At 32.0% G+C, this 11426-nt stretch overlaps 1 long non-coding RNA gene across 1 annotated transcript; it reads right to left on the minus strand.

Moving 5' to 3' along the window:
* Positions 1-2478: 2478 nt before the first annotated feature.
* LOC125615141 lies at positions 2479-4136 on the minus strand. The gene is made up of 2 exons (XR_007345702.1): positions 3983-4136; positions 2479-3058 (listed from the first exon to the last, which is right to left on the minus strand). It is a non-coding gene; the product is annotated as an uncharacterized LOC125615141 (long non-coding RNA).
* Positions 4137-11426: the final 7290 nt, after the last annotated feature.

Here is an 11426-nt window from a genome sequence, read left to right on the forward strand (position 1 = left end):
AAAAATCAACCATATGAGAAATGAAAAGAGAAAAATACTTGTAGCTAAATTAAAAATAAAAGAAAATTATATAAATTCCTTTATGTGAATATAGTTGAAATGTGTTTTAAATCAATAATTTTTTTCTAAAATCTTAAATTAACAAAATGAATTTAAAAATATGTTGGAAAATAGAGAATAATCCAAAAATAGAATGAGTATTTTTAAAACATATAGAGACACAGATATAAAATAGAAAAACAAATGTTAGTTCAAGAAAAATATATATAATGTTCTAATAACTATTTAAATAATAGGTAATTAGTGTCTATATAAACAAAGAAAACTAAAAGAAAAAATGTCCAAACCAGATAAACACTGTTTGACAAAGAAAATGGAAAAAATAAAAATAAAAATTTATAATTCCCAATCTAGGAACTCTAAATTATTATTCATCATGAATAATTATTATCATATTAGGGGGTTAAAGGATAGCATAAGTTCAGAAAAAATTTATAATCACTATATTGGTGAAGAAAATCATATCTAATGATTAAGAAACACTAAATCAAATTCAATATTTACTTGTTATTCTAAGAAATTTTAGTTGGTGTTGGGAAAATGAAAGTTGGAATCTTAAATAGGGAAAAAATGAAATTTTAAATAAAGGCTTCAGATTACTGATTTTTTCCTTTTACCTTAGATTTCAATATAGATAGATGATAGATAGATAGATAGACAGACAGACAGACATATGTGTATGAGTGCATGTACATATATAAAAAAGGAGCAAATAAATACATACAGATTTTACCAAAGAAGTCAAACAGATATGGAATTTAAGGAGACATGGGAGTATGTTCAAGATTACCAGCTCTTTAGACAAATGCAAATGAAAATTCACAGGAATTTCTACACTTCTATCAGAATAGCTAAAATTAATGAAAAATAATAACAATTATTAAATTTCAACACAGATGTACAGAAAGTAGATTATTCATATACTGCTTTTAAGGAAATAAAACAGTATAGTCATTCTGGAAAACAATTTGGCATTTTATTTAAAAACTAACCTGCAAATAAAAGCTAAAATTATAACACCTTGTCATTTATCCAGGAGAATGAAATTTTACGTTAATTCTAAAACTTGCATGGACAAATATGTTTTATTTTTAATAACTCCAATGTGGAAACAACTTAGCATTTCTTTGAAGGTTGAAGAAACTATAATACTGTCATACCACAGAATACTATTCAGTAATAAAAAGGAGAAACTATTGATACATATAGTAACTTGGATGAATCTCTAGAAAATTATAGTAAATTTTAAAAGAGAATAGCTCATGCCAAATGGTTACATGCAGTATGGTCCATGTGCTGTCATCTTTCAGATGACAAATTGCAGAAATGTAGAAATGCCAAGGCTTAAGTTTAAGAAGATAGTGAAAGTGAGAGGGACTATACCAAGTTCAAAAGAGGGTGTTTGTGGTGATTCAGGTCCTAAATCAATGTCAATATCCTGGTTGTATATTGCCCTGTACTTTTGCAAGATATTAACACTGGGGAAAACTGGATAAAAGGAACAAGACATTTTCTCATACAATTTCTTATAAATTTGTGCTAATTAATAATTATCTCAAGAAAGAAACTACATTTGTGGTTTACATTTTTTGGCTCATATCATATTATCTATAAATTACAACTATTAGATACAAATTATGTTCAGCAATGTAACTGCACTTTAGCTATCTTGAATTGAGAAAGGTTAAGTTCCAAAGGCCACTTCAACTTTGTAGGTCAAAGGAAAATATATGTGGTTCCAGTCCTTCAAATTGAGAATAACCATCCCCTATTCACAGATGCACATTGCCAACTTCAAGGTGCTAAGTTCATTGCCAATTTCAAGTTCTGCTTTGCCCAAAGCAGAGCATTGTATTCTGCCCTATATTTTCTAACAAGACTCCCCGATAGATGTTCCGGAGGACAGCTTAGCTTCTTACTATTTTGGCATTCGTTTTGTTGTGCTGAACCCTGAACATGCACCATTATATATTCTTCAGTCAATTTTCCACTGATAACATTTTCAACATGCATACACTTTCACTTCTGGAAGTTTCTCTAAATAATCATTTCACAAATAAGCTTCTGACTTTAGTGATAGTTCTTTAGGCATGCTCTAAAAAATGTTGCCCTTTTAATTAGCCACTTTCCTCACCCCTCATTGATTACTGTTAACTAACTTACATGCTGCATCATTTACTCTGTTTTCCAGAATAATTCCTACCCTGGAATAGTTGTTCCCTAAGCATTGATGATATATGTCATTTTTCTCACTCTTTTGAGCTTCTAAGTGATCTCTACCTCCATGTTCATTTTAAATGCATGGCTGATCTTATTAGCATTTTCAACCTTCTCCTGGCTTTTTGTACTTATCAAACATGATGGGCTTAAATTATTCATAAAGTACCTCAACACAGAGGACAAAATGAACACATAGTGTGAGTAGAAACAGTATAATAGAGGAAATAGAAATGACGGTGTACAAATTGCAAGGGCCTCTGCAGCAGACAGAAGTATATTTTCCCCTGAGAGAGGATCTTTGCTCACAGCTCTGAAAATTCATAATTTTAAATGCCATAATAAAGAAGCTCATGTGGAAAATTACATGAATCAGATAACTAAGTTCTGGATCACATTAAAATGAATATTTTTTAATTTACCTCTTTCTAGTTCATTACTGATTTTGACTGATTCTTTTGTTCTTAATTATTTTAGAATGATGGCTAATTAAGAATATGGACTTGATTTTTTGTTGTTATGGTGGTGGGGTGGTAAGAACAGTTACCTTGAGAAACGTCATCTCACAACTTTTAAGTGCAAAATACAGTATCACAGTATTGTACAGTAGATCTCTAGAACTTTTCATCTTACATAACTGAGACTTAGTACTTCTTTAACAGCAACCCCAATGTCTCGCTCTCTCCAGATGTCAGGGAGCAGTGTTGTTAGAAAGTTTGTCTGTAGTCAGTGATTCTGCCACTTAGTGATATCACAGGATTCGTTCTATAACTGGTTTTGTCTGTAAAAAGAAAATACAACTACATAGAAAGATCTAGACTAGGATTGAATAAATATAAAACAATATCAAATATGATATCAAAGGACTCACAAAGTTCTTATTTTTAATAATAGTAACAAAGTAATAATTATAATAATAGCAATTAAAAACTGAATTTCATTCTTTAAATCAATTTTTGAAACTTCTAGTTAACAGCTTAGTTGAAACATCTCTGTCTTCATAACACTTCAAAATTGATAAAAGTTTGTCAAATAAAAATATAAAACTAAAACATATGAATATTTTAAAAAGTTCAGCCAGTAAGTTATGAAGATATCTAACTCCTTCCCTTACTTACAGTGTGAATCTATAAGTACTGTCCTATAAGCCAGGGGATTAGAATCCTTGGTAACACAGGGAAAAGATGGTTGCTTATGATTTTTATAAATTTCAGTATTTACCATGTAGAAACACTGCATATTTAAAATAGTAACAAGTCCATTTATTTACGTTGTGTCAAAATGCATTCTATTGTCATGTATCACCAATTAGAACAAATAAAAAAGCTATAAAAAAGTAAAACAGTAGCAAAACAATAATAGTGATAACAGCAACAATGTTAAGAGTTGAAATGTATCCATAATTCAAATTGGTTGAGCTGCCTTCCTACATGACAGCATTTCTTTATTTTTCATTACAAGGACTTTTAATTCTATTTTAATAGTTGTTCTGTGGAGTATATATAATTGAGCTTTTAGAGTCAGCTGTACTTTGTTTTCCATACCTTACCCATGAAACCAAATAGAGATTCTTTGTTCACCCTGAACTGATTTAAAAGTAAATTGTCTTTAGAATTGTCTCTCTTTGCAAGGAAAAAACTAATCAGCACATTTCAGTTTCTGCATGTTCTTTTCTCCCTTGTCATGTTTCCTAAAGTGTACTCACCAATCAGAAGCCCTCACACACAGTACTTTAAATTCTGCATCCATTTGACTTCAAAGGACCCAGGTAAGCTGCAGAGGCCTCTGGTAAGGACTTCTAGGATGGCCACTGAACACTGGTTACCCCTTACCTATGATTTTGTTTTCCAGTGCTTCAGTCACACAGCCCCAGAGTGTGAAATGGAAAATTCCATAAATAAACATGTCATCGTTTTAAGTTGCATGCCTTTCTTAATATCATGATAAAATCTTGCACCATCCTGCTCAGGATGTGAATCATCCTTTATCAAGGGTGTCTCCCCTATATACACTACCCACACAGCAGTCACTCTGCAGTAGTCTTGATTATCACACCCACTGTTGCCACAGCACGATGCTTGTGTTCCTGTCACCTTTATTTCACTTCATAATCACCCAAAAGTATAAAAGCAACAAGGCTGGAAATTTGGATATGCCCAAAAGAAGACAAAAGGTGCAGCCTTTAAGTGAAAAGACAAAAGTACAATGAGATATTTTGATAAAGAGACCATGTGAATGCAACTTTTATTATAGTATATTGATATAATTGTCCTATTTTACTACTATTATTGTTAATATCTTATTGTGCCTAATTAATGAATTGAATTTTCATCATAGGTATTTAAGTATAGGAAAAAAACAAGATGTGTGGGTTCAGAACTAACTGCAATTTCAGGCATCTACTCAAGGACTAGCACGTATCCCCTAAAGATAAGGAGGAATTAGTGTATGCCTATATTAAGATATATTCTAAGTGTTCATGTTATATGTTTTCCAAAGTATGTGTCATATTTTCACTATCTTAAGTATATCATTTGACACTACTTATTACTGACAGCACATTACATCCCAAATCCCATCTACACCTGACAAATTGAAGCTCACTGAAGCTTTCCACAAGAGGAAAGGAACACAAGGCAAAGAAACTTAGGCTAAATCATCCCAGTTCACTGGCTGAAAGAATATTTTTTCACACATTTTGAAGCACATGAGGAATTTCAGTTAACTTTGGTCAAATTAATTACCTTCCTTGAATAACTCTACTATAAACAAAGATTTTGATGAAAGTGACCTTACATTCCTATATCACAGTTTGATTAATTGAATTTGGTCAACTTACAAAATGAATCTTATGAGCAATACTAAAAAAAAAAAAGCAAAACCCACATTTATTCTATTCATGAAAAATGAGTCATTTGGTGAACATTCTTCCAAAGTTGTCCAGCAAATAATAAGCACCCAAACATTCATATAATGCTTACTTATGCATAAAATCGTAATGTGAATGTTACCTTGTAACTTGGTTTTCAGATAAGATTATATTGCAAAGATCTTTCCGAATTGATAAATGTGAATGTAGCATATGCCTAAATGTGTGGGGTTTAAATTTTTTATTTAACCAATGCCTCTTGGGTCATTTCACATATTCCACAAATATAATTTTCAATACAATGAACTTCTTTTAACATTTCATACACTTGATACTGGATGGGTTAGGTTGTCCCACTCCTCTGTGTTTGTGTCTTCCAAAGAGAAGAATTCAAGCATGGCACAGTGCAGCAAAAGCAGGGTCAAAAGTTATTGAAAGATAGTACAACTCTCAGGAGATGGAAGGAGAGTGGGCCGTCTCTAAGGAGATGGACCAGTGGCTCCTTTGCTCTCAGAATTTATCATGATTTGAACAGGATTTTGTAATTCATTCCTCCCACACCCTATGACTGACACTTGTACAGGTTATATAACTACAACCTGCAATTGCATACCCATTATCCACAAGTACCTAAACTTAGGGGAAATAAGGGTGGGCGTCAAAATCACAACTGCAATGAGATGTAGCTCACATTATACTGAAGTTAACTCTTTGTCACTTACACTGGTGGAATCAGGTCTCATTTTTGTTGACCAGTCTCTGGTTGTCATGTGTTTTGTGTCCATTTTTCCCTGTGACACATGTGCACTTCAGACATTTTCCCCATATGTTTATGCCCTGGATATAGACTCTTTTTGTACCTGTTTGAAACCTTGCAAGGGAATTGAAACTACATAATCTTGAAAATAATGTTGATCACAGAGAAAAGATGTTAAGAACAGAATTTTCAAGAAATATGGAATAACATAAAAGGGCTAAATCTAAGATTCATAGGAGTAACAAATCAAAGGAATGCACAATATTTTCAATAAAATAATAGCAGAAAGCTTACCAAATCTTAAGCATGAAGTTGAAAATCAAATATAGGAGGCATACATAACTCCAAATATACAAAAGTACAACATACATATCAAGGCACATTATTATGTAAATGTCTAACATATGAATTAAGGATAGCATTTTAAAAGAAGCTAGAGAAAAATGACAGATCACATTTAGTAGTGAAGCTGTTGGAAGCTCAGTTGATTTGTCAACACAGATCCTAACAGCAAGGAGGTCTTGGAATAATATATACCAAACTCTGAAAGAAAATGGATGTCAACCAAGAATACTATATCCAGGAAAATTAAGCTTCAGATTTAAATATGAGGTAAAAATCATTAATGATAAAAAAAAAGTTAAAAGAATTTACAGTAGAAAGCTGGATTTATAAAATTCACTTGATAAAATATTTTATGAAGAAGAAATGGATAATACAAATGAAAACTGGTGGAGGGTGAAACTATACTAGGAGAATAGTATATTAAATGAAAATTTAATATAAATTAAAATCTAGAAATAAATCAAAATGACATGAAATAAAAATCATCTCTCAATAATAATACTGAATGACAATGGATTCAACTCATCAATCAAAAGACATACCCTGGCAAATTGGATTAAAAAACACAAAATCCAACAATATGCTGACTCTAAAAGGCTCACCTCATAGGCAAAAAGATCCACAGACTGAAGATGAAAGGATGGAAAAAAAAACCCACCTTTCATTCATATAGATCTCATAAACAAGCAGAGGCTTTTATTCTCATCTGTGATAAAGTGGACTTAAAGTGAAAGTTAATCAGAAAAGATAAATCAGTCTATTTCATAGAACTCAAGAGAGTCATACAACAGCAAGAAATGACAGTCATAGATATCTGTGCTCCAAACAGTGGAGCATTTGTGTACATAAAACAAACCCTTCTCAACATCAAGAATCAAACAGACCGCAGCACAATAATACTAGGTGACTTTAACATACCTCTCATAACTAGACAGATCATCCAAACAAAAAATAAAGAAGCCACAGAACTAAAAAATACAACTAATAATTTAGACTCGATAGACATATATAGAATATTTCATCCAACAGTGACTGAATACACTTTCTTCTCAGCCAAACATGGAACATTTTCCAAAAATCAATCATGTTTTAGGACACAAAGCAACTCTTAGCAAAGACAAAAAAAAAAAAAAGAAAGAGATAATACCCTGCATTATATCAGATAATAATTGAATGAAATTAGAAATCAACAAAAAGATAAAAATAAAAACTGCTCTAACACCTAGAGACTAATTGAATGAACGGAAAGAAGGAGAAATCAGGATAAAAAATACTTAGAGGTAAATGAGAATAATGATACAAAATATTAAAATCTCTCAGTCACTATGAAGGCAATTCTAAAAGGAAAGTTTATAGCATTGAGCTCATATATTAATAGAACAGAAAGATATCAAATAATCTAACATTACATCTAAATGCCCTAGAAAAAGAAGAACAAACCAACACCAAAATCAGCAAAACACAAGAAATAATTAAATTCAGAGATGAAATAAATGAAATTGAGATTAAAGAAACAATTCAAAAAATCAATAAATCAAAAAGTTGGCTCTATGAAAAAGTAAATAACATTGATAAATCCTTAACCAAGCTAACCAAGATACAGAGAAAAAAATGCAAATTACTAATGGAAATATCACCACAGACCCTGCTAAAATAAGAAGACAATTAGAAGCTATTTTGAAAAATATATATTTCAACAAGCTAGAGAATCTGAAGACATGGATAAATTCCTAGAGACACATGACCCACCCAAATAGATTGGGGGGATATAGAAAATTTAAAAGATAAATTACAAGTAATGAGATTGAAGAAGTCATCAAAAGCCCACTAACAAAGAAAAGCCCAGGAACAGATGGATTCAGCCAAGTTCTACAAATTCTCAATGAAGTACCGGAGAATGTCACGTTAAGTGAAGTAATACAATTCCCCCAAAGGCCTAATGTTCTTTGATATGAGGATGCAGACCTATAATGGTGATGGGGGAGGGGAGCATGGGGGTAAGGGAGAAACTTTAGATAGGGCAAAGGGGAGGGAGGGGAAAGAGGGGTCAAGGGGATAGGAATGATGGTGTTCTTGGAGAGCAGAATTAATATTGTCAAAAGTGCTATACAGATTTCATGCAATTCCCATCAAAATTCCAATGACATTCTTCATGGAAATAAAAAAAAGCATGCATTAAATTCATCTGGAAACACAAGAGGCTCAGAGTAGCCAAAGTAACAAAAGCAAGAACAGTGAAGCAGGAGGCATCACAATACCAGACTTAAAATTATACTATAGAGCAATAATAACAAAAACAGCATGGTATTGGCACCCAAATAGGCAAGGAGGCCAACGGAACAGAATAGAAGACACAGAGAAAAACCCACAAAAATACTTGTAACCTCACACTAGATAAAGGTGCCAGTAAAAATACATTGGAGAAAAGATAGACTCTTTAACAAATGGTGCTGGGAACAATGGAAATCCATATATAGTAGAATGAATTTTAACTCCATGTCTCTCATCCTGAGCAAAAAATCAGCTCAAAGTAGATCAAGGTCCTAGGTATTAGATCAGAAACCCTGCACATACTAGAAGAAAAGGGAGGCTCAACACTCCAACATGTCCACTCATTAACTGACTCCCCTAATAAGACCCCTATAGTGCAAGAAGTAAAATTGAGAATCAACAACTTAGTTCTTCTATCAACTCCAACCTCCTCTGGCTCACATATGCTGCTCTCAAGCAGGGCTGTGTTTGTCATTCACTTAAATTTTTGACTTTATAATATACACAAGCATGTATCTGTGTCTGTGTTGTACATTGCAGGTAAATATGTAGAATTTTATATATTCAGTTTACGTTTAAAAACATTTTTTGAAATGAGATATTTGAGTCCACATTATATTCTTGGCATTTACTATGTTTCAGTGATAATTCATTACACAATATTTGACATTTAAACGTAAGATAATTAAGTTGCATTAGATAATGCAATATATTCATGACGACATGCCAGTCACTTTATAAGATAAGTCTGTAATACTTCTGTTGGGCCCTGGAAGTAGATTCCTGCATCAAAATCAGCACCTGCCAGACCAGCTTCACTACTTGGGTTTGTGTATTTAAGTGTAACAAGGTGGGGAATGCCACCCCAAAGGCTTTTCCTTTTTAGATCCTTGACGACAGAAAAAACACAGATGAGGAGAAAACTTCTGAATATTACTTGTTTTGTTTCCAGCAGGAACTCAGTTTTGGCGCTTTGATTTTCAAATGGTGATTATGTAAGGATACCCTTGTTATAAAAGGCAAATATCTTTTTCAAATTCTTCCATAATAAAAATTTTTTCACAGCATAGTATTACTAGAAGATTCCAATCCAATAAGTAAAATAAAAATATGTTTTATACCATACATATGAATAGGATTATTAAAGAAATCTGACATATTCAAAAAGCTAATACTGCTCAAGACACAAGCAGGTTATTTATTATAATATTTAAACATACAACACAAAAATCAATGGTTTAAAAAAGCAATTTGATTTGTGTGACTGTTCTTCAAGGTCTGTCTGCCTTTTTTTAATTTGTGTGTAGACCTAATTCTTCCTTACAAATTTCTACCAGTGAAGAAATTATCTATTTAGATGGTAAAACTATGACAACACTATTCTAAAACAGAAACAGAACTTTAAATGTATAACAGTTTAGATGTAGTTTTTACTTTTAAAAGTACCTATCACATAGGCATGCTTTCTAAACAAACATTTTCCAAAGCTTCTGAGAATTTACTATAATTTTATTTTTTATCAGATGATGAATTATGAATTTGACAACGGAAAACCAGTATTAAAATGAAATCTATTGTTTTTCTAAGTTTGTTCATATTTATATAATTGACATATTTAACATGTAGATAAGATTTAAACATATATGAAAAACATCTAAATCAAACAATCAATAAATGGTAAAATTTACTCATTATAGTTGCATTTAAAGGTATTACTATTTTGGTATATCTACTTTAAATCCAGAGAGTTCATATTTCAAAGTTAAAAAATCATATTTTATTGACTTATCATAATAATAAATAAGATATATTTTATTGGACCTTAATTGAAAGAAATAACAGAACATTTAATATGTTTTAAGTAAAATTTGGTTTTCATCTTTTGATAAAATAGCTAAGTTTGTTTAGAGAATGCTATTCTACTAACTCTATTAACTTTATGTAAATTTTATGTTAACTTTATACAAATTTCGCTTGAGTTAGTTTTTATTTAATTCCTAAGCTCACTGAATCATCTAGTCCACATTTTTTGAGTACCCATTGTGCAGGGAACAATGCACAAATCATTGTTGAGCAGAAAATGTAGGTACAATTGTTATTACAGAAAAAGCCTACCTGATCATAATAAACACTATATTAAGAGGAAAAGATGTCTGATTCAATCATTTCATTAGTGTGACCTTCCATAGATTTATTACCTATCTCAAGGATTTAATTCCTTGGTTGGTGAAAATAAGTAACCTCTAGTACGTTTATATTTTCTATTTTTATAATTGTGAGGGTAAAGATATAACATTTCTAAGAAATTTTGAAATGGCCTGTTATGGTTTGGATATGAGGTGTCCCCCAAAAGATTGGACTGTGAGTGCTACACCCTAATCACTATCTCCTAATTTGAACGGACTAACTGGGTGGTAATTGTAGGCAGGTACCGCATGGTGAGAGTAGGTGGGCCACAAGGGCATGCTCTTTGCTGAGACCCCTTCCCCACACTCTTTTTCTGCTTCCCAGCCACCAAGAAATGAGTGTCACTCCTCTACCATGTTTTGCCTCACGTTGGGTCCAGAGCAATTGGATTGAGCAATCCATTGATTGAACCTCCAAAACTGTGAACCAAAATTAAGCTTTTCTCCTCTAAGATGTTCTTGTCAATTTAATCACAGCAATGAAAAGCTGACTAACACGTAGTTACAGATACAAAAAGGGATCTACACCAGCAATTACAATTATTTCTATTCTTTTATTCTTTTATTATCACTATTTGTATTCTTAATGATTACCATTCTAACTGGGTGAGATGAAATCTCAGTGTAGTTTTGATATGCATTTCCCTGACTACTAAGGATATTAAACATTTTTTTCATATATTTTGGGTCATTGGCATTTCTTCTTTTGAGAAATGTCTCT

This window comes from Marmota marmota, unplaced genomic scaffold (assembly GCF_001458135.2).
Source record: "Marmota marmota marmota unplaced genomic scaffold, marMar, whole genome shotgun sequence".
NCBI classification, from domain to species: domain Eukaryota; kingdom Metazoa; phylum Chordata; class Mammalia; order Rodentia; family Sciuridae; genus Marmota; species Marmota marmota.